General features: G+C 37.2%; 2 long non-coding RNA genes across 2 annotated transcripts in view; both read right to left on the reverse strand.

The window, feature by feature from the left end:
• Window positions 1-541: 541 nt before the first annotated feature.
• LOC306802816 lies at window positions 542-2817 on the reverse strand. Its single transcript, XR_013774479.1, has 2 exons — window positions 2684-2817; window positions 542-994 (listed from the first exon to the last, which is right to left on the reverse strand). It is a non-coding gene; the product is annotated as an uncharacterized lncRNA (long non-coding RNA).
• Window positions 2818-3433: 616 nt separating this feature from the next.
• Window positions 3434-26445, reverse strand: part of LOC306802721 — a 54483-nt gene continuing 31471 nt past the window's right edge. Inside the window, exons 2-3 of the long non-coding RNA XR_013774439.1 lie at window positions 4382-4445; window positions 3434-3474 (exon numbers count right to left, since the gene is read on the reverse strand). This is a non-coding gene — a long non-coding RNA (uncharacterized lncRNA). The remainder of the gene's footprint in view (window positions 3475-4381; window positions 4446-26445) is intronic.

Here is a 26445-nt window from a genome sequence, read left to right on the forward strand (position 1 = left end):
CAGAGGGTCAAGGAAATAGTGGTGTAGAATTCAGAATCCCTTGGCTTTTCCTCATGGGCCAGGAGAAGTTTTATCCTCAAGTGGAGCCAGAAATGTTTAAGTATCCCAAATTCCACAGTTTCAAACTGCTCTCAAGAATTATCTTAATATTTGCTCTTTGAGTGGGGCCACCCACAGGCCAAATTAATCTGAGGCAAATTGAACTGCCATAAGAATTAACAATAATGAAGAGAGGTGAAAAGATTTCACATCTCTCTCATCCCTCTTTTATAGGCTCAGAAGCAGTTAACCACTTTAGAACTAGCAGATAAATTTATATACTGTTTTTTTTAATAGAAAAATAAAGTATGGTAGAAAAGTTGATTTAATCTCATTTTTATATCATTGATTGAATTTTTAAAAGACTTCACTGATATTTAAGAGGAAATAAAAATGAGAGAAGAACACATCCAACGAGCTCTGTAATATTAGATACCAGCCTTACAGAGTACATCTGCAGTATTTTAGGTAAGAGCAATCAAGAAAAACACTTGGAGTAATCTTGTGACTATGATTTTTATATCTTTTTATTGGGCACATAAACCAAAATTACCTTTGAAAAGGAAACACGAGAAGCAGGGAAGGAACCCATCTGTCAGGCTCTAATGAGCTCTAATCATTCCCTTCTTTGAAAGAAAGGAGTCTTGATAAAACAACATGTAAATCAAAGTCATCCTGCAGTGGGTGACAGTACCATCCCTATTAAAAGATGTGCCTCTGCAGATTTAATCTCTGATGTTTTGCTCCGCCCTTCACACTCCTGTCATGAGGCTCCCCATCAACAATGCCCTCTTGGATGACTGGAGTTCCAGATACTCCCCTAACATCTCCAGTGCTGAAAAGTCACCAGGTGTCCTCAGGCTCAGCTAAGCAGGTCACAGCAGCCCTCACTGTGGCACAGGCTCTGACTGAGATCTCTCCTCCTGTAACAGGAGTGACCTCTCAAACCAGGAGCCTGGTAACACAAAGCAGCATTTCAGCTGACTGCACCACCCACTGGAACAGCCCCTGGATGCCCTGTATTTTGGTAGGACAAGTCATAAGGATCAAGCAGATCTATTACCTTTAGCACCTTTAGTATTCAGCACAGAATCAGTGGCTCAAATGTTAAGGTGTGGCTCCCTGGCATGTTATTTCTAGAATGTGGAAATAACCATATGAAGGACCATAGAGTAATTATAAGATGCAAAACCACTTCCATTTTAGACCAAGTCCTTCACTTTTCTTTAAACATGCTAACATGTAATAATTCTTTCTTACACTGATCCATGGTAAATATTAGTTTTACCCTTTGCTTAATGGCTTCATTTATGTCCTGTCTGAAAATCTGACCTGTCCTACAGTATTTCCTATATTTTCACTTAGCCTGACCTTTTTTTCCCCCTTTATCTACAGCAGTTAATGTTTTTCTATGATTGCATATCTTTCTGAAATAATTTATGGCTTATTTTTGGCCCTAGTTTTGTTTCCTGAGGCAATTCCATGTAGCTCACTGACATATTTAGTAAGCATCTTCCTCCACTGCACAATCTAAGACAAGCTCCACCCTGGATCCAATGTGACTGAGTCACACATCCTTTATCATAACTTTCATTACAGAGTATTGGTTTCTGCATGACTGGGCAAAGTTGGAGGCATGCAAGTTTCATTTGTGTTCAAGGTGATAGTTTGGTAGGTAGATAGAAAGATCTATGGAAAACTTCTCACACTCCCTGTTCTCTGCTGCACAAAACATATTTTGCTCCTCCTCAGGTACTATTCTAGCTTTCAGACTTCAGTACACTTCTCATATTTCTCACAGTTATCTTTCCAAAGCCTGGACAAAGATTAGAATAGGTTGTTTTTCACAATTTGTGAAATCTTGTGCATTATTTCTTACATTATTAAATTAAATTACAAGGTCCTTCCTAAGTTTGAAGATATCATTGTTCTATTTTCCTTCCCAGAATACAGCCTGATTTATTGTGCAGCATGTGAATTCTCACTGCTTTTTCCATATCCTGCCAGTATGTTCTGGCAGTCTTTTCTTACCATGGTGCTCCATTATAACAGTCTCAACTTAAAAAACTTTGAGCAAGTCTCAAATCTTGCAAAATATTTTCCAAATTTATCCAACTTATTTCTTTTTGAAGTCTCTGACAGCAAATTATTTCCACATCATTGTCATTTCTTCACTAAAGTTTGATAAATGGTTTGTGGGCCATTCTACTATTAGAACAAATTAGTTTCCATAATTTCACTGGCTTGAGACTACTTTTACTCTTGATCCCTCTCCAATTGTCTCCAATGGTTCTTAATTTACTCTAAAGTTTGTTATTCCATAGTTTTTCCCACCTACTACTGTTTCTACTTCCAACTCTGATAATAGCTAAAGCAAACTCAGAGTCAGAACTGATGCCAAAGATATTACTCCACCTACGGGGAAGCTAAGAGTAAAAAATTTTAAAAATTTAAAAATAAAAAAATCAGATAATAAATCAATGTCTCTGGCTCCCAGCTGCTAGTGTTTCCATTAAGAATGTTCCTCACCAGTCAATGCATAAACCCCACTTTCAAACAACCTTCTTTCAAAGAAAAGTGAACCAGCCAAGAAAGCTAAAAAAAATCTGGTACATCTTTCAGGTCCTGTTCCAATGCTACTCACCAGCACTGCTTATGCCATGAAGGATGGAATGTATCTCTCATTTTTGCCTTCAAACAGATCTTGACTAGTTGAGGAGATGCTTTCTGCTGGTATAAACACCACCACCCCACTTTGCTGGGGCCTGTGAAACCACCACCACACTTTCTGCCATTGTACCCTTCTTACAGAAACTCAGCAACCAGTCCTGAACAACATGCAATGCAAATGCCCTGCATTTCTTTTTGAGATTATTAGCTCCAAGTTGTGCATAAGAAAAAGCAGAAATGCTTTTTTTTTAATTTTATTTTGCTGACTTTTCACTGTGGGAGGGTATGCTGAGCAGTAAGTCCATTTTAAATAATGCTTTTCAACAGACAGTGTCAGCTTTTCAGAAGAGAGCTACACTTCAAATGTAGGTCAGCAGAAGGTAAGACTGCATAGGAGGATCACCACTAAGATGAAAGCAGACGAGGTTTTATTCATTGGGAATTCTAGGTAAATGTAAATATGATGTGAAATAATAGAAAATAATGAAAAGAGCATTAAAAGTGTGTGGACTTCAAGAAGAGAATTGCTTATACAGGAATGTTTCGCCTACAAAATATTTATTCTATTAAAATGTGTAGCTAGCTACATTTTTTAAGCCTTTTTAATAGTCTGTGTTGCTCAAACATCTTTTTTGCTGATCTCAGAGAGCTTAGTACATCTTATTGAACAGCAGCATAGAAAAGTCTGGCTGCTCTAGGAAATACGAAAAATATTGTCACTTTCCCTAGGAAAAATTGCAATACACTAAGGATTTTCATCAGCTTCTACCTACAAACAAGTGATAAAAGTTAAGCTGCATATTCTGCTTCAATTATTTAAACTAAGGAATTAAGTAAATAAGCACATAATCATTAAAAACAGTGTCAAAAGCTAGCTACTTAAAGGGGCAGCTTGTCCTACCACAACACAACAGCAGGACAACTGTGACATGTTTCTGGATACCCAGATATTTTATTGCTACACTGGTGACAAGCAAATAAATCTTCCTTGTGGTCAATGACTTAATGATACTGGTTGTCATCTGGTCTACAGCCCCACTGATTAACTCCAAATATCATTTTGCATCAAATTTTTGTGTATTATAAGGAGGCAATGGTACTTTTTCCATTGCTTCTATTTTTCAGTTCAATTCTATAACCCAAGCAAATACAACCTCACAATGTGTATCCACAATAGTGAAAGCTAAAAAACATATGAATCTCCTACCCTCTGAATGACGCACAGAAATACATTATACTGGTTTAAGGACATTCTAGTACAAGTTCGCTTCTTTGTTATATTGCCCTCACCCATGCTGATGTGCTCACCATAAGATATAACCTAACTAAGCCTGGAAAACAGTCTTAAAGCCTTGGCAGTGCTTTAAAGGGAACATCTAGTCCATATCCTTGTCCAAAACCAGAAGCAAAAATACATGAACCATTCTGAATTGCAGATCTAATCTCTTACATCCCCCTGTGAGTCCAGGGCTTCCTCAGACAGTCCATCCCTTTGATTCACAGCTTACAACCAGAAACTCACCTGCTGATTAACTTTTACTCTCCCCACTGCAATGTAAGACACAATGAGCAAAAACAGAGTAGAATATTGTATGGCAGCCACATTAAATGTGAGTACTTACCTGAGATGTCATTTAGGCAGTCTTAAGTTCACAGCATTCAAGTCATACACTCACCCTACATCACTCTTATTACAGATTTGAAGACTTCTTGTATACTTGCCAGCCTGCACTTGCCTGAAGAAATGAAAAATAAAATTTTTAAAATTATTAAGATAATTCATTCCTGAGAATCTAGAATTGTTCAACAGTTAAACAGTAGTGAAGTCTATGGTGCAGACAAACCTTCCTCTCAGCTCACTATGAACTCCAGTGCACTATTCAAAACTGAAAATAGGTCACAAAAAAAAAGTTCTTCACATAGAAAACGTTACTGCAATAACTCAGAAGCAAACAAATCTGCTTATGTTTCAAGTGTTGCTGAACAGATGCTGGGAGAGACATCCTACACCAGTGTTTCTATAAAGTATTCTGTTTACAACTAGCATGTTTTTTCCATGTGAGAACAAACAAACTATGAAATCCAGAAAGTGTTTGTTGCTTTCCTTTGGGAACAACTAATCTAAATCATCATGGAAAGTGCAAACTGGCAGCCCAAGAAGAACCTAAGTATTTTAGCCCCAAAAAGAACAAAAGAAATACCATATCAGCAGCCAGAACCTGGATTTTGCCCGGAGGAAAAAAAAATAGTTAGTGCTCATTCTGGAAGTTTTATTAAGTGTTTTATACTAAAATCAGTGAAATTCTTGCAGGAACGAGAAATAGGTGGACACAGTTGTTGTACAATTGTTGGCAGTATTTTTTTGTTGCTTTTAAAACAGAATTAGATTTACCACTATTCCTAGCTCAGTTCTTGTACAAGCTGTATGGCAACTGAGCTGTGAGTGTGGAAACATAAAACCACCTACAACTTTGTATGTAGCAACTTTAATCCACACAAAGCCAAAAATCAATTTTTAATTAGTGGATAGCTTGAGAAATCATGTTCTTATACTATGTTTGTGATCTTGTGGAAGTTAAGAGCAAAAATACCATTGACTTTAAAGTAAATAAGGTTGAACTTGGCACCCTCAAGCCTTTTCCAACTAACTTATTTAAGGCTGGGTGTCAATGCGGCAAAAACTCAATGTACTTTTATAGTCATGTTCTCAGTTGAATAGATGTGAAATGATTGAAAAACACTGTTTAGGAACAGGCTAGAAAAACTGAAGCCATATTAGCTGAACAAACTAAAGAGAAGACTATTTAATCATATTCAGTTCATTCAATTTTGCTCACAAAATTGAAGGACAGACTCCTATCAGCTTATGAAGATACACCCCAATTGTTTAACAGTGGCATGTCATGCTAATTCACTGAAAAGGAGTGACAAAGACAGCACAGAAAGCTATGACTTATATATTGCATCCAAAAAGCTATTCTAGCATGTTATACACCCATAGATACTTTTTCATCAGCATTTCACAGCACAAAGCAAAAGGCAGGCTGCAATGGAATAAAGGAGTCTATGGGTTACTTATAATATTTTTTAAAGACTGAATTTCCTGCACTTCTAAAACTATAAATATTACTTCACTCAGCTTTAGTGGACTACCTTTATATCTTCATTTTGGATAAGGAATTTAAAGAGTAACGATATGCCAGAAAGTACCATCTAAAGATACAAATTAGAAGAAATGTAGTAAAATAAGTAGCAGCAATATCCCCAGCAGGCAACCAAGGTTCAATGTTCTTCCATTTACTGTAAAACAGACAGCAATTTTTGCAGGAAAAGCTAACTGACTTAGAGGATAAACTACATGTAAGGAAAAAATAAAATACATCTTCCAGAAAAGATTTAAGTTAGTCAGACAAAATAAAAATAAATAAATAAATAGGGGAAAAGCAAACTAAGCATATATTGGCTTCTACTGCTTGTCTGGATCTGTATATGTCCTCTGGCAGTTGTGCTCACTCTGAATACTCTTTTGCAAAAGACAAACACTTATCTTCAACTCTCTCTAGTCCACTAAGAACTACAGAAAACGTTAAGCAAAAGAACTGAGAAAATATATGCTTCAGTAACTAAGATGCTGTAAGGAAAGGATAGCACTTGTCCCAGAAGCCTGAGCAATTAACACACTTCATTTCTCCACTGGTGCAGGAGGCAGGGACCAAGGATAAGAGTCAGGGATCAAAACTGAGCTCATGCTGGAACATATCTAATACATAGATACATCACATACATATGGATGCTAAATGCAGAGTGTCTGGTGAGAACTTTATCTCTTTACCTATCCACTTGGAGGCCTGGGTATCATGCAAATAAACATTTATGGGGGGCAAAGGGGAAAGAAGAAAAAAAATAAAGCCTAAACTCTTAACATTCAAGACTACCAAACACCTTTGGTAAAAAAAAATAGCCTGTTTTATTTTAAGATACATTAAGTTTCAAATTTAAGGTTCTTTGAAAAAGACAAAGCTCACATAAAATCAGGGAGAACAGTCAGTCCTGAATTTCTGAAATCTAAAGGTATGCCTTTGGAATGCATGGAAGAGAAAAATACTGTAGAAAAATTGCAAAAATCACAAAAAGGAGAGGTTATAGTGCTATTGAAAAACAGTCATCATGGGAATGTTGTTCTGCTTTTGGTAAGGTTAGGGTTTTTTGGGGGGTTTTGGATGTTTCTTGGTTTGCTAGGTTTTTTTAACAAAAAATCCTCTGAAGCTCCTAGCATTCATTACCATCAGAGATAAATTAGGAGCACTGAAGGACTATGGATGTAATAATGTATCAGAAAATCCTGCCCCAATTTTCCTCTCCTTTTCCAATATATTTCAGAGAAAAGTGATAACAAATCCATAAAGGATTAATGTTAGCTTTAGGATAATTTTCTCTACTTATAATTATCAGATCAAAAATAACAAAACTTTAAAAAGCAGGGGAAGGGGTTCAAGAGAAAAGAAGGAATTTCCTTCTTCCCATCTCCCTTTTCAATCTCAGAGAAGAGAAATTGTAACAAATAACTGAAAATGCTTAGAAAATAATCCAGTTCTTAAAGTGAAGGGCCACAACCCTTTCCCCTAGAGTCAACAAAGACTGTGGTCAAGGCACACTGAGTTGAGCCGCCTGAGGCTTCATCCCCAGCTTTGCTACAGACATTTGTGGATGGATGCCAAGGCAATTATTGCATCTATCAATTCCTATTTATAATTTGGGCTATTCAAAAGAGTCTGCTACAGGAAAGTTTCAAGTGCTGTGCTGCAACAATGAACTTGAAGCAGTTGAAGAGTTGGTGTGAGACTGATAAGGACTTGAGTTCAGAAGGCTGTAAAAAAAAAAAAACGAACGAAAAAAAAAATAAAAAACCAAAAAAGGAAAATTTAGCTCTAAGGAAAAAAAAAATCATTCTATTGCAATCAAAACAGGGAACAGCAGTACTACTTAAATTACAACTAATATATATTTTTAGAAGGCATTTGTTCATCCTGACTTGGTTCAAAACAGCACAAATCCAAAAAACAGATTTTTATATGGGCTTTTGTATAAGAATGCATTGAATTTAATCCTTTGGGAATAAAAACGGAATGCTGCCTTGTACTCTGGTTACACCAATGTGTAAAAAGAGTCCGTTTATTATGTTAAGTATTTTAATATTGAATCAATGAGATAACATGGGATGACACCTCTCTGTTGTTGTACATCTAAAACAATAAATGTGGCACCTCATATAACCAGTACAGTGGTATCACTCTGTGATAAGCACACACAGTTTAGCAGCACATAAATAATTTTTGTCCATCACCATCCATGGCAAGGGAATGTCTTCCAGATGTTCATGGTTCCTTAAAATCCATTGTTCACAATTCATGCTACTTCAGAGAAACAGAGAAGCTTGACTTCACAAAGCATCTTATTGAAATTGGTATTAAATTATATCGATAAAGAACTTTTTATTTTAATCTTTAAAGGAGGAGAATAAATCACAGACCATGAGATCAGAGAGAAACTGATTCTTGCACCAGGAGAGAGAGAAAACAGTCAATTCAGAAGACAGTGGAGTGTGATACACATTAGTGACTAGTTTTTCTCAGAGCCCTCACAAAACAAACTTCTAAGTCTAACATTGTTCAGGAATATATACTACTTGACATTATTTAGCATGACAAATTAGGACAGCAGAGGAGATGAAAAACTATGGAAACCTGTACCATCATCAGTGAGAATAATTACATTATTTCTAGCTTTAATGTGACTCCTATTATAGCAGTTTTTAAACAATTGGTAATAACATTTTATGTTTCAGTCTTTCCTGCATCACACGTTTCCCAAAGCATATGGTACTCTTCAGGTAACATCCCTTAAGCTCTAAGCTGGGGTTTCTAAGTTATGTGCTTACCATTTCTGTTCCTCCTTGGCATCTATGTCTCTTCAGTGACAGTAAATGCAAGAAAACAATTCTTTCCATTACGAACTCTCCAAGTAACTGAATGAACTGAAGTAACTAAGAGTATGTTACACAGTCTCTGTACACCACAAAATTCATCTGCAGAAAATCTCTTTTGTTTCCACAGCTTTAAAGAGCTCCAACTTCATCATCTCTTTTTCAGTTGCTGGTTAAACAACCTCCAAAACTGCATCTGTAAAAGCTGGAGTAGTACTGTATTGCATGGGAAAAATTTAAGATGTTCCCTTCAAATTAGTTGAAGATACATGAAGTAAACAATAATTTAAAAAAATCTATAAATAGACATCTGGCTAATAGCTATTACATTCAATAATTTAGCATGATGTGCATGACAGCTTCGACCTCCAAAATAATTTAGTGCCTTGAGCTGAGATTAAATGCAGAACATTAATTTTTCCCTCTGGTTGTCAAGCCAACCAAGAGGCCCCGTCAAATCTATTTAAATTAAGCCTGCATCATGTAATGATATTAAAGGGGATAAAATATTAATATGGGTCTGTGATAGAACATTGGACAAAATAGCTGCAGTAAGGCAGCTTTAATTTACTACACCAACAATCTGTCTTTATGCTGAAAGCAGGATTTAACAGTCTGAAGGAGTACATGTTTGAGTTTATATGATATGCTAATTTATAAAATGTTACTGATTTGAATTGCTGAGAATATTTAGCAGCATTATGTAGAATAAAAAAAGTTAAGATTCCCAATGTAATCCTACTGATGTAGAGAAAAAATAATATTGGATCAAAATCATGATGTCTGTGTGTGTCCCATAACTAGATGTTATTTCAGCAATAGCAGTATGCCTGCATCCATTTATTGCCAGCAATGAATTTTCTTCTTTCAGCTAAAGGATGATAAATGTCATTCAAAACTTCAATATTTCATAATATAAAAATGAATTGAAAGGGTAGGTAGACTCCCAGACCAAAGACAAACAACTCTGAATATTTAGGCTATGGGTACTTTATGAGAACAGTAAGGTTTCTGCTGTCATTGGAGAACTACTCAGGAGAAAGAATAGTAAAAGAGAACTAAATAAAGCAAGGGTGTACAGCTTCTCATTGAAAGGGGAAAAAAAAAAAAAAAAAGGAAATAAATCCATACCCTGCAGATTTAGACGTTTCAATTGAATGATAAATGGGATTGCTAATGTTTACAAACAATACCAAAAACATCCAGAATATATTCAATATCACATTTTTCACTCCATAACAGTTACTTTTGTTTTTTAAATTTCCAGATCATTTACCTTTCTACTGTTTGAGATCCCAATAAGAACGAAGTCTTTAAAGTATATCCTGTGTCACCTAAATTCAGAAACAATCCTGCACACAGCTAGTTTGCAAAGACATTGCTGATAAATGTCAAAAACTAGGTCCAAGTTCACTTTATTAGGAGTAAGCTCTTTTTATTACTGTTTGTTCATATGATGGAGTGCCTCTAGTGCAAAATTCTGTTTCCTAGAAGAACTGAAAAACTAAATATTAAAGTCCTGATCTTAGTGCACTTTATTGCTAATCAATAGAAAAACTAAAAAAAGAAAAAGAGGGCAAATGAAAAAACAATGTATAGAGTACTTTGTACAGAGCATGGAAAAAGGAAAAGGTTGAGATTTACCAAGCCAGAGTGGACACAACAGGATGTTTGAGTAAGGTTTGAAGGTATTTGTGGCATGGCTCCAAGTTATCTTCCAAATATGAAGCTTCTTCCACAATGCCTGCCCATCAAGCCCAGTCAAGGTTGCTAATTGCATTTAACTGAAAATCAGTAGTGCTAACAGACTTAAACCTTGGGCTGTGTGGTATTCCTTAAACACACATTCAATGCAAACTCCTTCAGCCTTAGCACATTACAGACTCAGAACTGATAGATGAGAATGCTCAGGGTAAGGTGGATACCAAATAATTGTCTGCCTAAATGGCTACTGTAGAATTACCTCAATGACTATTTAACTTGACATGCCATGGTCTGTGTCAGTTCTTATACCAGCTTTTGGTTTGTTTTCCTTTTTTAGAGTTCATCCATACAGCACAGAACATGTGGCATTCATATGCCACAGCCATGCCACAAATCCCTCAGCAAACCCTTTCCTACTCACAGGAAGGACATAAGGTAGGTGGTTATGAACAAGGAATTTATTTATGTCTGAGCCAACAGCTTTGATTCAAACTATAATTTCTACCAAATGAAGTTTAGACTATGCTAACTAACCTTTATGCTGCAAGACCAAAGCAGTTACAGCTTTGTCTCCCATCTTCCTCTGATGAAGGAAAGGCTTGACACTATTATATTTTGGAAAGTATTGGTTTGCTAGAAAACCAGGAACTTCCCACTGTTTGATGGGACATGGAGGACATCAGTCATAATTTACTAAGGATCCTCCTAGAAGCTATAAAATAGCATTTTAGCAGAAGACACATTGGTAGAGAGTAGAGTGAAACTAAATCTGAATCTAATTGGAATCCATTTCTCAAGGCAAACATTCCCATTTAAAGGCTGGTGAACCTGATAAACATTGAGCAATGTGTAAAAAATAAAGAAATTCTATAAAACTAAGCTGTGTTGCCATTTCCCATTTGTTTGCTGACAACATATGTTTAGCAATTTTTTGTAAGCTGACTGCCTTGTCTTGTTGCCCACCTATCCACCTGTATTTCATATATTGGTTATTTTGTAGCACTTAGTAAGTGCTACAAAAAGTAAGTCAGCTGCACAACACAAAAAGTGCTTAGAGTTTTTAGCGTCAGATATCCATAAATAAATAAAAATAAAAGAAAACAAGTACAAGGGAAGGAATGCAGATGATGTCTTGGAAAAACTATCCACACAGAACTAAGACACAAGAAAAGGTCCAGAAGGAAAGAAAGAAAAAAAAAGTCGACACCATATAACTATAAAAGAAGGACCAATGTAAAGAAGATTTCTACGCTTTCACATATTAAGCTTAGGGCAGAGGAAAGACACATGAAAGGCACACACTCACCACAGAATTACCTCAACCTTCAAGTATTTATTTTGCCCTCATGCTCTGAGGTAGAATCTGTTCCACAGATACTTTTAACACTATATGACCCTACATTTCACATTTTAACTCCTGTATAAAGACCACAACACTTAAATAGCAAACAAACAAAGATAACTATTTGCTTGTCAATTTGACTTCATTGTTAGCCAGTAGGTGGGAAGGATACTTCCAATTTTCTTGGGAAGTTCTGTTTAGCAATTTTTCTTCTGTGAGAATGTTTAACAGTTCTACTTTCACCGAGCTTACATTTGAACATCATTACTGGATCTCTGAGGGTTCTCCCTCCCCAGTGCCATGCAAGATTGCACAAAGGTGCACAGTGTTTTACAGCCCATCTCAGTTTGCATCCAGAGATAGTGCCAAGCTGTGTGTCCAAAAGCCACCAAAGCAGAACTGGAAGAACTGAACCACAAGTTGCAACACACAGCACTTTGACTGTAGAGAGAAGGGAATCCACAAATTATCTGATGAAAGACCATTGGTTTAATTTCAAAATTCAGCAAATTCTTGAGTTTACATTTTTATAACAACCTACTGGAGTGCTCAGTCTTGCACTTGCATTTAGAGAAGACATAGAAATTTTATCTACACCTTCTTTTGGAAGGTGTGAAATAGGTCTTGACCTGCTTTATATCCTGGATGATTTCTGGGCATTTTAGTTTGTCTATTCAGGTATGATACCAGGTTTATCCTTAGGGCACCTCCACATATTAAGAGCATTCTTGAAATCTGGCTATTGTTTTTCTTAGAAGACAAGAGCATACACTTAGAATTTCTTTTTATTAGACAATGTAGCCAGAAAAATTATTTTAAAGAGAAGTGAATTTTATTGTAGGATCTGAGAGGCAGTGGATCTGCTGCTGGCCACAATCACATCAGCAATAAAGCCCATCAACTGTCCTCCTACGATGGTTTTGTCATGATCTATTACAGAATTTTATGTCAGTTGGATACCACATGAAAGCAGTGCCTCCTTGGACACATTGCTCCGAGATGCTTTGAAGAGAAGAATCAGAACACAGAATATGACCCCATGTCAGAGGGGTACCTGGGCAATATCTTCAGGCAAAGAGCTTAAATCATTATAAGGCACCAAAGGAAACAACTGCTGCAATTCAAACAGCTGAAATTTTTCTGAGCATACCTGAAAGCAACAGCCGTCCTAAAGCATGACAGATTATCATTAATCTTTGTTCTATTCTTCCTTTCAGTATGAAATTGAATATCAAGAGACCTAGAGCTGGCAGAAAGTCAAGAGCAACTTCAATGGTGGTAGCTAAGAGCCACATCACTTGGATTCGTACAAGGCCAGCATGGATAATCTGTCCTGCACATCCCTGTGGAGGTGATGAGCAGAAAATCAGATCTCCCTATTCTGAAGGCAGAATGAAAGGCAGAAAGTAATATCTTTCTAACTTGAATTAGCATCACCAAATGTAAATAGTCTTTATCCTTTCATTTACATCATAAACACAATTCCAAAGTAAGGAAACAGCAAAACACAGGTAAGCACAGTAAAACACTTCTGTGTCTAACAATGCACACTACAGTCAGTGTCATTTTTATAAATTTTTACTATTTAATTGTCCTAGAATATCAAGCTTTATTGAATACTGTTCAGGTTACTGGAACAAAGTCTCTGCATTGGAGAAATAGAAGGATCTGAAACAGAGGCACAGAAGGGCAAGGATGACAATAACAGAGGGCAGTAGACAAAAACAACATAAACAAACCAGAACAGCACTCCTCATGTGGAGATGTGTCTTGCTTATAGCTAATCCTCTGTTTTTCTGACAACAAATAAGATCTAAACCAATTTCAAAACTGAACTTCTTGCATCAGTTTCTAATTTTTTTTTTTTGCCTTAGGCCCTGATTCACCAAGTAATTTCAAATTCCACATGGTATTAATCAAGGAATTATTCCAATAGCATTCTAACACTAAATATCTTTGGAAAAGGTTAGCAACAGATACCAAGTTATTCTACCTGTCACAATTTCATAATGTCACCACTATAAAACTGGAATCAGTTGTTTATGATTCTCAAATGTGTGCTTTCCCCAGATGTACTATCAAAACAATTACACCATATAGGACAGTAAAACTTAAGAAAGGATTGCTAGGCACCCTTTGTCCCTAAAATGGGGAAGAACATTTATTGAGTAGAGGGATTTTAAACCACCTTTTATCGTTTATTTTAGTGCAGCACAAGAGTTGTACCTACTCCCTACTTTAGAAAAACCCAAAATCTACTTTTGCCCACACCAGTTTTCGTATACTTAGAAACCATTTACACTATTTCCACAGTATAACTAAATTATACTCTTGTAACCTCTGAGAACACACACTCACTTTGAGGAACACGAATTCACATATTTTGAGTCAGTTCTGCTCTTGAGGTTTTCAGTTGTTCTCAGACACCTGTTGGACCAAATACACTTTCCTAAAATACTCTGATATTAGATGTTCTTACAGTCCAAGCAATTATGCTGTTATCAGTCAAGGAGTCTTGGGTAAGACAGAGAAGATGCTTCATGTCAATTTATTAATTCATTAGAATACTCTGAAGCATTAGAACTTTTGGATCTCATTCCCAAATGAAAAAGAAAACTGCTCTAGTTCCATTTCTGTACAGACTGTAGTGGAAAATAGAAATGGTTCACTTTGAAACCTCCCCTATACATAGCACTTCACTAAGAGATAAATCACAAAGGTTTTGGAGAAAACATATTCCTTTTTTTCCACCTCAGGTATATATTTCTTAATTGCAATATTACTGAGCCAAGCAATTTTTCCTTAAAGTTACCTTAAATACAACAGACAGGATATCACATATGTGAATAATTTTATTCATAAAGTGTTTTCCCATGGCTCACTACTTGGAACTGATTGGGACCATCTACTAAGAGATTCTGCTCTGTAGACTATATATTACATTTTCAGTTCAGACACTTAATAAGACATTAATACACCTTGGCTAAAGTATGCAGTAAATGAAACCCAAATTTTTAAACATTTCATACACCTTCAGAATACTGCATACTCATTTAGTGTCTGTGAAAGAGCACAGCTGCTTTTGTTTGATATCCTTAGAATAGCAGAGCCCTCAAAGTAAAGAATTAAAACCTCCAAATTACTTTCCTGGAAAAAACACCTTGATTTCATCTAACATTCTGCTGTCAGTGCAAAGGCAGATCATCTCTTTCATTTCACACTTTTTTAAAAAAGCAAGTTATTCTGTTCAGCTTTGCTTGGAGAACAATCAAAATCAGGAAAGGCTTTTCATCTGTTGTAATTGATAAGTTAAGGGGCTCAATTATACCACCTCATGAATATTAAAACTAATCAACTTGCCCAAGGACTAAACAAAAAAACAAAGAAAACCCTACATACATTTCAAAACTGGGCAGAGTAAAGCATGGTCTTTGATCTAGATTGGCCAAGGGGATCAATCTACATTGAGTTACAGTGGCCAAGGGGACTCCCTCACCTTGGTTTCATAGTCAGCAACTCCCTGAGGCACAAACACAGGCTCAAGACCCTGTCCTAAATAAGCTTTTTTAAAGAAAGAAAAGATGATAGAAGATATTGAGGAAATATGTCTCAGAACAGGTCTGGTATTGCTGTTGCATTTGCTTTAATTGTTTGGAAGACTGAAAATCTAGAGCAAGTTTCTGCTTCACATCTTACATAGCTGATTTTGACCCTCCATTAAACCACAGAGTCACATATCAAATGCAAAAGTTGCTTTTTGCACTGCCTCTAGGTAGATGGCTTGGCCAAAATTAACTAAGAGTTCAAGAATTCTATTTTAGGGAACCTCAGCCTTCAGGATGAGCTACAGTGGTACAAGACCTGAGGAGTTAAATCTGCCCCCTGAACACGACTGACAGCAAAAATACAAGAACCTACAGGATAAGAGGGCAGCTGAGAGAGTACTCTGACCAAATACATCTAAGCATCTGGCTGTTTCCATGAGTCATTTCAATGAGTTATTCAATCACACAGTAGTCTATGATCTTGCCAAGGAAACTCCTTTCAGAGCAGGCTGCACTGGAGGGTACCATTATGGACCCCTAAACTTCCTTTCAAAGTAAATCCACAAAAGTAAGTGGGAAACAGTCAGTGAGATCACTCAAAAATGCTCTCTCCACCAAATAAAAATGATACTGTAGTGCAATCTGCCAGAATTAGCTCCTAAATTTTCTGACCTTTCCATTTTTGGCTATCTATGGAATAGAGGCCATCATTCTGCCAATCGAGAATGAAAAGATTTATTAATTCCTATGACATTATATAAGTAGAAAATTAATAACTCTTGGAAAACAATTCTTTTACCCATAGATATGGGGGCATTTCCTGCATTTTCACAACCTTTCCTTTAAATGATAATGTTGCTATGTTTTTCAATAGTTATGACAGTTTCAATTGTATCAATTACACTTTTAATAGCAACTCTAACTGCTATAACTCCTTTTAAAAAGAAATTTATGATCTTCTCCAGATTTGTGTTTCATGACTGACTGATATTTTTAACTGTATTCTAATAAAGCAAGACAAGGTTTATACAGTATAGTAACACTTTATTATGTCAACAGACACCACTAAAAGAGAAGCACAGTTTTAAGCAAACAAACCATTTTCAACAGTAAAGAATCCAAAGAGAAGGACATGCTTTGCTGGGGATTACATCCTCTGACTTTTAATATAGTGTGATCTAAAAACTGTAGGTCATTATTAAAAAATTGTATTTATGAATTCTACAGTAAACAATAGGGCTGAGTTGACTGAACACTCAGGTCTCTGTAACATGAAAAGGACGTTTTCATTGCTGAGCTACTTTATTTAATGGATTTTGAAGGCTATTACTATCTTCTAGCTCCTCACCCTGGCAAACAAGTCCATCAAAATTCTGGTTATTTAAGACTGCAGGTCAAAGAAAACCTCATGCAAACCCCAGACAGGGAAAAGTATTCAAGTCTGGATCTATTACCACAAATGTAAGCCAAAAGTGTTAGTGCTTGAAACATTTCCAAGTCAATTATATAATGAGAATCTGTACCTAAGCAAATCAAATTTCACAACTCAAATTTTCATTCAGATATTACAAGCATGTAAAAAACAATGTGCAGTGTCGTGCAGTTCATTCTTAATATTGGTAAAAAATAACTAAAGTAACTAAAATCAGTGGTAAAGTTCAGAACACTCTAATTCTAAGACAGTTGAGTCTGATTCAATACTGTTAAATCAGCAAATATGATTTTCTTTTTTTTTTTTTTTTTGGCTGAGTAAGGACTACAGGACTCAGTTCTTTGCCACCTAAAGTGGCATTTTGAAAAATGATGTTAGTTTGGTTTGCAACCTCAGCTGACACAGGAAAATGCTAAGATGAATTACTAACATTTCTGCATGAGCTCTGGACAGGATGATGCAATATGCTGAAACAATCCAAGCAACAAGAAGTGGCCCAGCAGCAAACAAACAGCAAAAGCAGCCCCTGTAGCCCACGAGTGATTAACTGACTGCACTGATGAAATAGGGAAACCCTTTCAGTGCCAGGGAGTTATTTACTTTGGAAACAAAATCTAAAACTTAACACTCTCAAACAGAGTCTCAAACAGATAAATAGGGACACTGCAGCATGATCATTCAAATTAAAAAAAAAAGTGAAATATTTCAACATGATTTTCAGGACAAGTAAGCAATACATTCACAGCAGCAAATAGATTTCTCTTTAGAATATCTTGTGTAGCAAAGTGAGATGAAAAAGAAGTTTCCTTATATCTTTTCATGTTGTAGATTTAAGTATCAGCTGTAGAATTTGGGAAAAATTCAGAAACCTTCCTGCCAAATCCCACAAATAAGGAAAATGGCCTTGAAAGAACCAAAAGGTATCAATAGAGGGTGAAAAAATAAATCAAGGCAAAAATAGCAATGAATCTGAATTGATACTTAGGGTTGAAAGAAAACCCGCAGCTGTGTATATTCAGAAAACACATCAACAATGTGGAGAGAATTTTGGCAGGAAACCAAAACACAATGTGATTATTTATCCAGTATCCACTCACTAATAATGGTAAGCAAATAATTTTTCTCCAAGTTTTTCAAACAGGACTGTAAAGCTTAGAACTGAGCCACAGTACTTCCCTCCTAAAAGTGTTCCAAAGATTACATTTTGGTTTAGGTGCAGTGGGTCTTTATATAGTCTGTTTACATGCACTTTAACTAATCTTCAGTGAACACATGACTTCTTGCCTCACTTGTTTCACAAAAACTAAACAAATAATTTGGAGTTCAATTTCCTTTTGAGTGTTAAAACAGAATTCAAACAAAAAAACAAGGTGACGCCTTATTAATTATGTGAAATATGAGCTGCAGCTATTGTATTTTTACTTCAACTATAAAAACAAACTGCAGCATTATTCTTTTCAAGTATATTTTTGCCAATATTTTTGCCAATGTATGTATCTCCTCATGTCGAAATAGGACTACATTCATCCTCCAGGGATCTTACTAAATGGTATGAAAATTCCAAATCATGGACAAGAATTCAGTTAGGCAAAGAGATCTTAATTTTTCAGTTTATCAATTGTGGGTCTCAACCTTCTGTAATCACAGGAAAGATGATAATCAAAAAAGCAAGCACTTTAGCAAGACTAAAAATAATGTCTTCATACATGTTTCAGGACTACATCTATTACATGTTATTTTTTATTGGGACATTCAGAGCTGTCAGTGGCAAGTTAAATTCGGCTTCCTCTCTACATAAGACAGCTGGATCCAAGCAGAGCAGTAGACAGGTACCTCACATCATGATAAGTTTCAATTGAATGAACTGGTAAATGAGTGCAGACTGAAGCAAACTAAAAGCTCAGACTGAAAACTGGTAGGTTTTACACCAGTGTGAGTACCACACATCATAATTGCTACCACTAACTCTAAATCAATATGAATAGGGAGCTCCAGAGCACACCAAAGATCCTGCTTCTTTCATCATTCAGATGACAGATCTTGCCAGAAAATCTCTGCAGTTTCCTTGCTTAGAAAGTATTCCCACATCCACATAGTTCAGACACATTCTCTAATAAGGTATTGATCTTAAGCAGCAAGCTAAAAAACCCTAACAGACCTGAGTTTGCATCCCTGCCATATTCCCTTCTGTTTTCCTTTATTACCAAGCCACTATGCACAAGGTAGATTTATCTCCCTTATGAGATCCTTGTTTTCATTGCCTTCATACATCTGTGTTAGTTGTTAATCATTAAAGATTATTCGTCTCCTGGCTCTTACTACTGCACTATCATACAAAGGGTCTCCCAAATCTACTAGTGCTGCTTCTCTTCTGCACATTTCACTTTCCTAAAAGTGAACAAAAGCACTGTAAAGCCACTTCATTAACTGAAAACACAATCCTTTCCCAACTGCTTATGAGCTGCCTTGCCCCATCATCTCTGAGGTATTTTCAGGATACAGCTTTACAAGGCAAGCATGACTTGAGTACTGTGTGTACCTTAGCTGGGAGAACTGGCTGGTGGAGAGGATCAGGATCATAAGCATGTTTTATCTCAGACATTCTGATTGTTGCAACAGGAGAGCTGTGATTACAAAAGAAGGTCCTGCAAGGTGTTGGCAGTGCTGTTCTGAGCCAACTTACTCTTCTGCCTTGACATTCATGCTCAGTGCACCTATGTCTAGGAAAGGGTTGAGTCCTGGACAGCTCACTAAGGACCTCTTATAACCACCACAGACCCCCAAGTCCTGCCCCCATCACCTCCTGGAGGACTCCAAAGGGCTGAACACATGTACAAATTACATGGTGAAAATGGTGCAAAAAAATCTGTTTTACACAAGAGGTGTGCACCAGATAAACGATAAAAGAAAGTGGATAGGTCACATACTCATTCTGTCTCTTTTGGTGACCTCAGATTTGGACTATCTACAGTAGCAGGAAGGTCATGAAATCTAAGGACTGGTGAGCTTTTTCTTTCTCACTCTTCCATCTTCATCTCTCTCCTCTCATTTTATCCTGGCAAGCACAATGATTGCATTCTACTCCTCACTCTGTACCTGAAGTGTCTTGTCAAAGTTGAGAGTTTGTTAAAGATAGTTCTAAAAGTTGAGAGCTTGCTAGCCAACACTTCTATGACTAGAACTGTAGTTGTTGCAGTAAAGGCAGCTACACAATAAAGCATAAGACTTCCCTGACACATGGAGTAGTGTCTTTATTCATCTGAGCACGAATTTACAACAAACACCATGCCCACTTCCAGGCTGTGACAGCTGTTCAAGCTGTTTCAGATTTTGCTCATTCAGGATCGTGTCAGGAAATGCAGCAGCCTAAGGTTTTTCCTCCATCCCTCAATCTACCTTGTCCTTGATTAACAAGTCAGATGTGTCTCTTGTATCTGGCTAATGGTTTGCAGTGTTTCACTTCTCCTGAAAGCTCAAGGCAGAAGAAGAGAACTGCAGTGCTAAATGGAGGGAACTGAGGCTTAAAAACAGAACAGCATCAGTTGTCAGTGACATAGTACACACACATTATTTATCTTCATCATCTAAAAACTTTTACAGCCCATCTGCTAGAAACAAAGCATAGGTCCTAGGCAGAAAATTGGATTTAGATCCAAGTTTCTCAGTACTATTTGTCTATCCAGAAGACTTAAGTCTTTAGATAGTGCTTAAAGAAAGGAGCATTTCTGAAGTCTTTTCATTCTACAAAGGAAGGACTTCTACTCACATTGATCAAAATAAAAAAATCTGTATCTTCATCTGAATGCAACTTGAAACATACTGCTCAGAACATCCATCACTAATATAGCTCCACAGCTCCAATTCTAAGAGTATCATCAAAAATATTAGGCTTTTTTCATTGGGTGTAGTTTTAAAAAATTAGTAAAAAATGTTTTAAAAATCTTAACTGGATTGCCTGCTCTCACTAAAAAATTTGTCCAATTCTAAATCTGTGTATGATCTGGAAGTATATAAGCCATCCAAAAAAGTAGGAGCCAGCACAGGATGAGTACACTGTGGTTTCACACTCCAGAGATACTAGAGGACTAGCTGAGGTCTGCCTGCTTGGGAACACATTTCTACAGCACCACTTTAATCTATTTATTACAATGCAATTTTACCTGCCAGAAGAGAGATTTTCTGAAGAAGGTCAATGATCAGAACTGGAGAATGTTAGAAGCACAAAGGTGAAATCCTCTCTGGTAAAGGAGATAAGGTGAAATGTCTCCATTAAGAATATTCAATATAAGTTTTAGGAAAACACACTTAAGATTCAAGACTGTCCAGAAGATGTATATTTTGAAGAACCACTTTTCACAGCCTGCTAGCAGAAACAAATGAAAGGAACACTTCAGGGCTAATCCTGACTCACAAGTAGCTTCTACACACAATATTTTTAGTGCTCTAAATCGATCCCAGCATATAGTTAATGAGAAGAGTTTTGCAAAGCACTTTAGACTAGCATGCATGCCTCCAATAGTCCAGTCCTGAGGAAGGATTAATTCTGAACAGGTCCTCATTTACAGGATCTGGCACCCCAGGGAAGGTCATCACTATTCTATGGTCACCCACTGAGCAGCAGAGTAGGAAAAGGTTTTAAAGAAGAAGATTAAACTGCAACATCAATATTTAAAACAAAGTCCACCTTTGCTTCCTCTGGACATTGTATCTCTCAATTAGTAAGATATGAGTGATACACCAGCTGAAAGTGAGCTACTCTACTGCAGCAAATATAGAGAACTACAATTGCAGATTCACAAAAGTCCCGAAAATTAGGATAAATATTTTAAGAAATCGCTGCAAGAGCTCCTTTCTTGAAAGGACTAGTGAAGTAAAAATCCATTCCTCAGAGGTATTAAGTATCTCTGGTATCAAAAAGGCCTGAGGAAAGCATGGATTGTCATTAGTTTCAGATATTACTGTCTGTGGAAGCAGCTTTAATTTATGCCAATATTGAAAAGAGTTCCATTTTTCTGGTAAAGGACTATAATTCTAAAGCTTTTTGAGACTAGTTGGTGGAGGTTTTTTGCCCTTGTTTAAAAGAAGAAAAAAAAGAAAAAAAGAAAAAAGAAAAAAAAAAAAGAAGGGGGAAAAAAAGAAAAAAAAAAAACCTATCTCTGTAACGGAACTTTTGAGCACCAGAATGACTTTTGCCATTTCTCAAAGCCACTCAGTAACAAAAGGTCACAGGCTGGCTCCATTTCCCTTGTATTTAACGAAATAATGTGGTTCAGGACAGAAAAGCTCAGCTTAAAGGTCACAACAAAATCCGTTTTTCTTCACTGCATTATTCTACAGAATATTTCCTTAGAGTCATATTCCATGTAAAAGCAGAGTGAACAGGTTACAAAATTAATGTAGGTAATGCATTGTACATGTTGTTTTCTAGACTCTATGACACTACCACAGAATCACACAGAGCCACTAGGTTGGAAGAGACCTTCAAGATCAAGTCCATCCCATGCCCTAACACCTCAACTAAACCATGGCACCAAGTACCACATTCAGGTTTTTTTTTTTAAACACATTCAGGGATGGTGACTCCACCACCTCCTCAGGCAGACAATCCCAGTACTTTATTATTCTTTCAGTTAAAACCTTTTTCTTAATATCCAGTCTCTATTTCCCTTGGTACAATTTGAGACTGTCAGTTGCTGCCAGGTGAGAGACCAACCCCCACCTGACTACACCCACCACTACAACTACTCTTGTCAGGAGTTGTAGAGAGTGATAAGGTCACTCCTGAGTCTCCTTTTCTCCATGCTAAACAACCCCAGCTCCCTCAGTTGTTTTCCTCACAGGGTTTGTGTTCCAATCCCCTCACCAGCCGTTTGCCTCCTCTGGACGTGCTCAAGTGTCTCAACGTCCTCCCTTAACTGAGATCCCCCAGAACTGGACAGAGCCCTCAAGGTGTGGCCTCACCAGTGCTGAATAGAGGGGAAGAATGATCTCCCTGCCCCTGCTGGCCACACCATTCCTGATCCAGGCCAGGGGCCATTGGCCTTCCTGGCCAGCAGGCCACACTGCTCATGTTCAGTCAGCTGTCCATCAGTGCCCCAGGTCCCCTTCTGCCTGGGCACTGTCCAGCCACACCATCCCCAGCCTGTAATACTGCAGGGGGTTATTGTGGCCAAAATGCAGGACTTGGCATTGGACCTGTTAAACCTCATCCCATTAGACTCTGCCCATCTATCCAAACATTCTAGATATCTCTGCAGAGCCCTTCTCCCTTCCAACAGATTGACACATGCTCCCAGCTCAGTGTCATCTGCAAATTTATTAATGAAAGGCTCAATACCCTCATCTATGTCATCAATAAAAATATTGAACAGGACAGACCCCTTGGGAACACCACTGGTGACTGATCCCCAGCTGGATGCAGCACTGTTCACCTCCACTCTCTGGGCCCAGCCATCCAGCCAGTTCTTAATTCAGCCAAGAGTGCTCCTGTCCAAGCTGTGGGCTGCAGCTTTTCCAGGAGTGTGCTGTGGGAGACAGTGTCAAAGGCCTCGCTGAAGTCCAGGTACACAACATCCTCATCCACCAGGTGGGTGCCCTTGTTATTAAAGGAGATCAGGTTGGTCAAATGTAACCTTCCCCTTCCTAAACCCATGCTGGCTGGGTCTGATAGCCTGGCCATCCTGTTAGTGCTGTGTGATGGCACTCAGTATAAACTGCTCCATAACCTTACCAGGTACTGAGTCAGGCTAACTGGCCTATAATTACCAGGGTCCTCCTTCCCACCCTTTTTGTGATGGGCGTCATATTGGCCAGCTTCCAGTCATTTGGAACTTTCCCAGTGAGCCAGGTGAATGAGCCATTTACAGTAAAGGATGGAGAGTGGCTTTGCAAGCTCATCTGCCAGCTCCCTTCACCCTGGGATGGACCCCATCTGGTCTCATATATTTATGAATATCTAAGCTCTGAGCAGTTCTCTGACTGCCTCCTCCTGGATAACAGGGGGACCATTTTGCTCCCTGGCACCATCTACCAACCGAGAAGGACAGCTGTCCTGAGGACAAACCATCTCCCTACTAAAGACTGAGGCAAAGAAGGCATTAAGCACTTCTGCCTTCTCCCCATCTGCAGTTACTAAATTCCCTCCCTCATCCAATAGAGAACAAAGGTTGGTCTTACCCTTCTTTTTACCATTAATATATTGGTAAAAATATTTTATATTATCCTTTACTAAAGTTGCCAAATTAAGTTCGAACTGAGCATTGGCCTCCCTAATTTTTTTCCTACATACCCTAGCAAGACACTTAAATACTTCCTGAGAAACCTGACCCTCCTTCCAAAGATGATACATCCTCTTTTTATTCCTAAGTGCCTTCAAAACCTCCTTGTCTATCCAGGCCAGACGTTTGCCTCGTTGACTCATCCTTTGGTATAGAGGGACAGTCTGCTCCTGTGCCCTCAAGATCTCTGTTTTGAAGCACACCCACCTGTCCTGAAGTCCCTTGTTATAAAGGGCTGCTTCCCAAGGAGCTCTCTGAATAAGTCTCCTAAACAGGCCAAAGTCTGCCCTCCAGAAGTCCAGTGTAAAAGTCTTATTGATGTTCTTCCTGATTTCACCAAATAGTCAGAATTCTAATTCATGATCACTGTGCCCCAATCACCTTTGTCTCTTTTCAAGTGGGGGTAGGGAAGGACACAAAACTTCACTTGTCAAAAAAAGTTTTGATGGAAAAGTGCCAGAACACTTAAGGAAGCTAAATATCATAGCAAATCAAATCTATACCTGTCAAAATCATATATCATGACTTTAAAAGCTCACATATTCCTGGTTGGACTATTTCTCATAAAAAGTAATTGTTATAAAAGTAGTTATAAAACTCACAATCTGTTTCCAAGCCTAAACAAAACTTCCAGATGCAAGATGCCACACCAGGAAAAACCAAACTTTTTTGCTTTTTGCTTTTCTCAACAGAAAGAGCTTTGGAGTATTTGGTTCCGCCTATAGCTTTTGTTTTGATTTTGTTCCTTTGCAATCAACTAGAGGGTGAGCTAAGAGAATTACTAGAAATGGGGTATTTTAAAGGCTTAGGAATAGCATAAACTTTTATTGCCTGAAGTAATCCTTGGTTAGCAATGATACTAGTTACGGATACCAAAGAGGGGGCCATGGGGTAAATCTTATTCACACTTTTTCCTTTCCTTTTGAAAAGCTGCCATCCACAGAATGTTGCAACAATGCAACTTAGTGAATAAAATAGGTAATACCTAGATTTTAGAGAAGGAAATGGATTGAGAAGCTCTTTGGACTTTGAATCCTTACAGCTAACAGACATCCTGTGAAATTCACCATTCTGTTGTTTTCTTCCTAGTTTCAGATATACTATAAGACACTAAATAAAGCAAAAAATCCAATATATCATATGAAAGATCTTTTGCTCTCTTCATTTCTGTAATGTCCTCTTCCTTCCCTCAACCTTTAAAATAAATCTGTTTGACATGGATTGTCATAATCACTTTCTTTGAAATGTGGGCAGAGGAAATCTCAGACCAAACCACCATCATACCAGGTACTCTATGAAAAAAGAGGACATATATAAGGATATGCATAGAGGACACACATATGTATCACCAGAAAGATCCATGTCAAATGAAAGTGATAAAAAGGGCAAACAGACAATAAGAATATTCTGTTGAAGCAGTGCAAATATGTATGTAGGTCTTTCATGTTTGATAGAAATGAAACACCTTTTATTAAGAAGCAATGACCTTTAAAAGCAGTGACCTAATCTACAAAATCTTTCAGAGCAATGCTAATCAGCACAATAAATGAAAGTGTATATAGCAAAAATCCTGCTTGTCAACATTATAACTTTCCCGAAGAAGAACCTAAAGCATGGTCTGAACTTTTACCTTTCTTGGACAAACACAGATCTTGTTATTAGCATGTAACATTGTAAATTTGCACTGCTGCATAACACTGATGCATGTAGAAACATACAAAATAAAGAACAGAAGCTTGATTTTTTTGGACTTTTTTCTTTTTTATCCATATGCAAAGGAACCAGAATCTAACCCAGAATTATCTAGGAATAAATGCAAATAATATAAAAGAAATTGAACTTAGCTCCATACAAGACATTTTAGATTGTCTGGGTTTTTGTTTTGGTATTCCTGTTTTAAATGTGAGAAGTAAATAATAGTAAGTTTTTTTCCCTTGAATATTTTACAAGTGTCATTTTATGGGCATCAACACTTTTTAGTCAAAAACAGATCTACTAACCTGACTTAAAATATACATGCCTACAAATGTGGATATATTTGTCCCTTCTAGATAAATGAGTAGCCAAGCTACTCATCTGTAAAAAATTTTTTTGCTCTCTTGAAGATACTAACAAATCAAGAACAATTACTACAACTGCAATTAACTAATCCTTTTTCCTATCTGCAGATGGTTGTTTCATATTTACTCATGAAATTAGGGTTCCAGTCAATAATAAAACATGATGGTGATGGGAATTTTGAAAACTAACAACAGGACCATCCTGCTAAAAGCAGGAAGTCTTTTTCCATGGAGGTTTCTGCTCAGCTATAACATATACACAGTTTGGGTCTCTTTAAGGAAAATGAATTGAAAAGCAAATATTTTTCTTCCTCCTCACACTTACACAGGATCAGCAAAAACTGATTGGCCTTTTTCTACATGCACACTTCGTACTCAGCTCTATTTAGCATC

This window comes from Erithacus rubecula (assembly GCF_903797595.1).
Source record: "Erithacus rubecula genome assembly, chromosome: 5".
NCBI classification, from domain to species: domain Eukaryota; kingdom Metazoa; phylum Chordata; class Aves; order Passeriformes; family Muscicapidae; genus Erithacus; species Erithacus rubecula.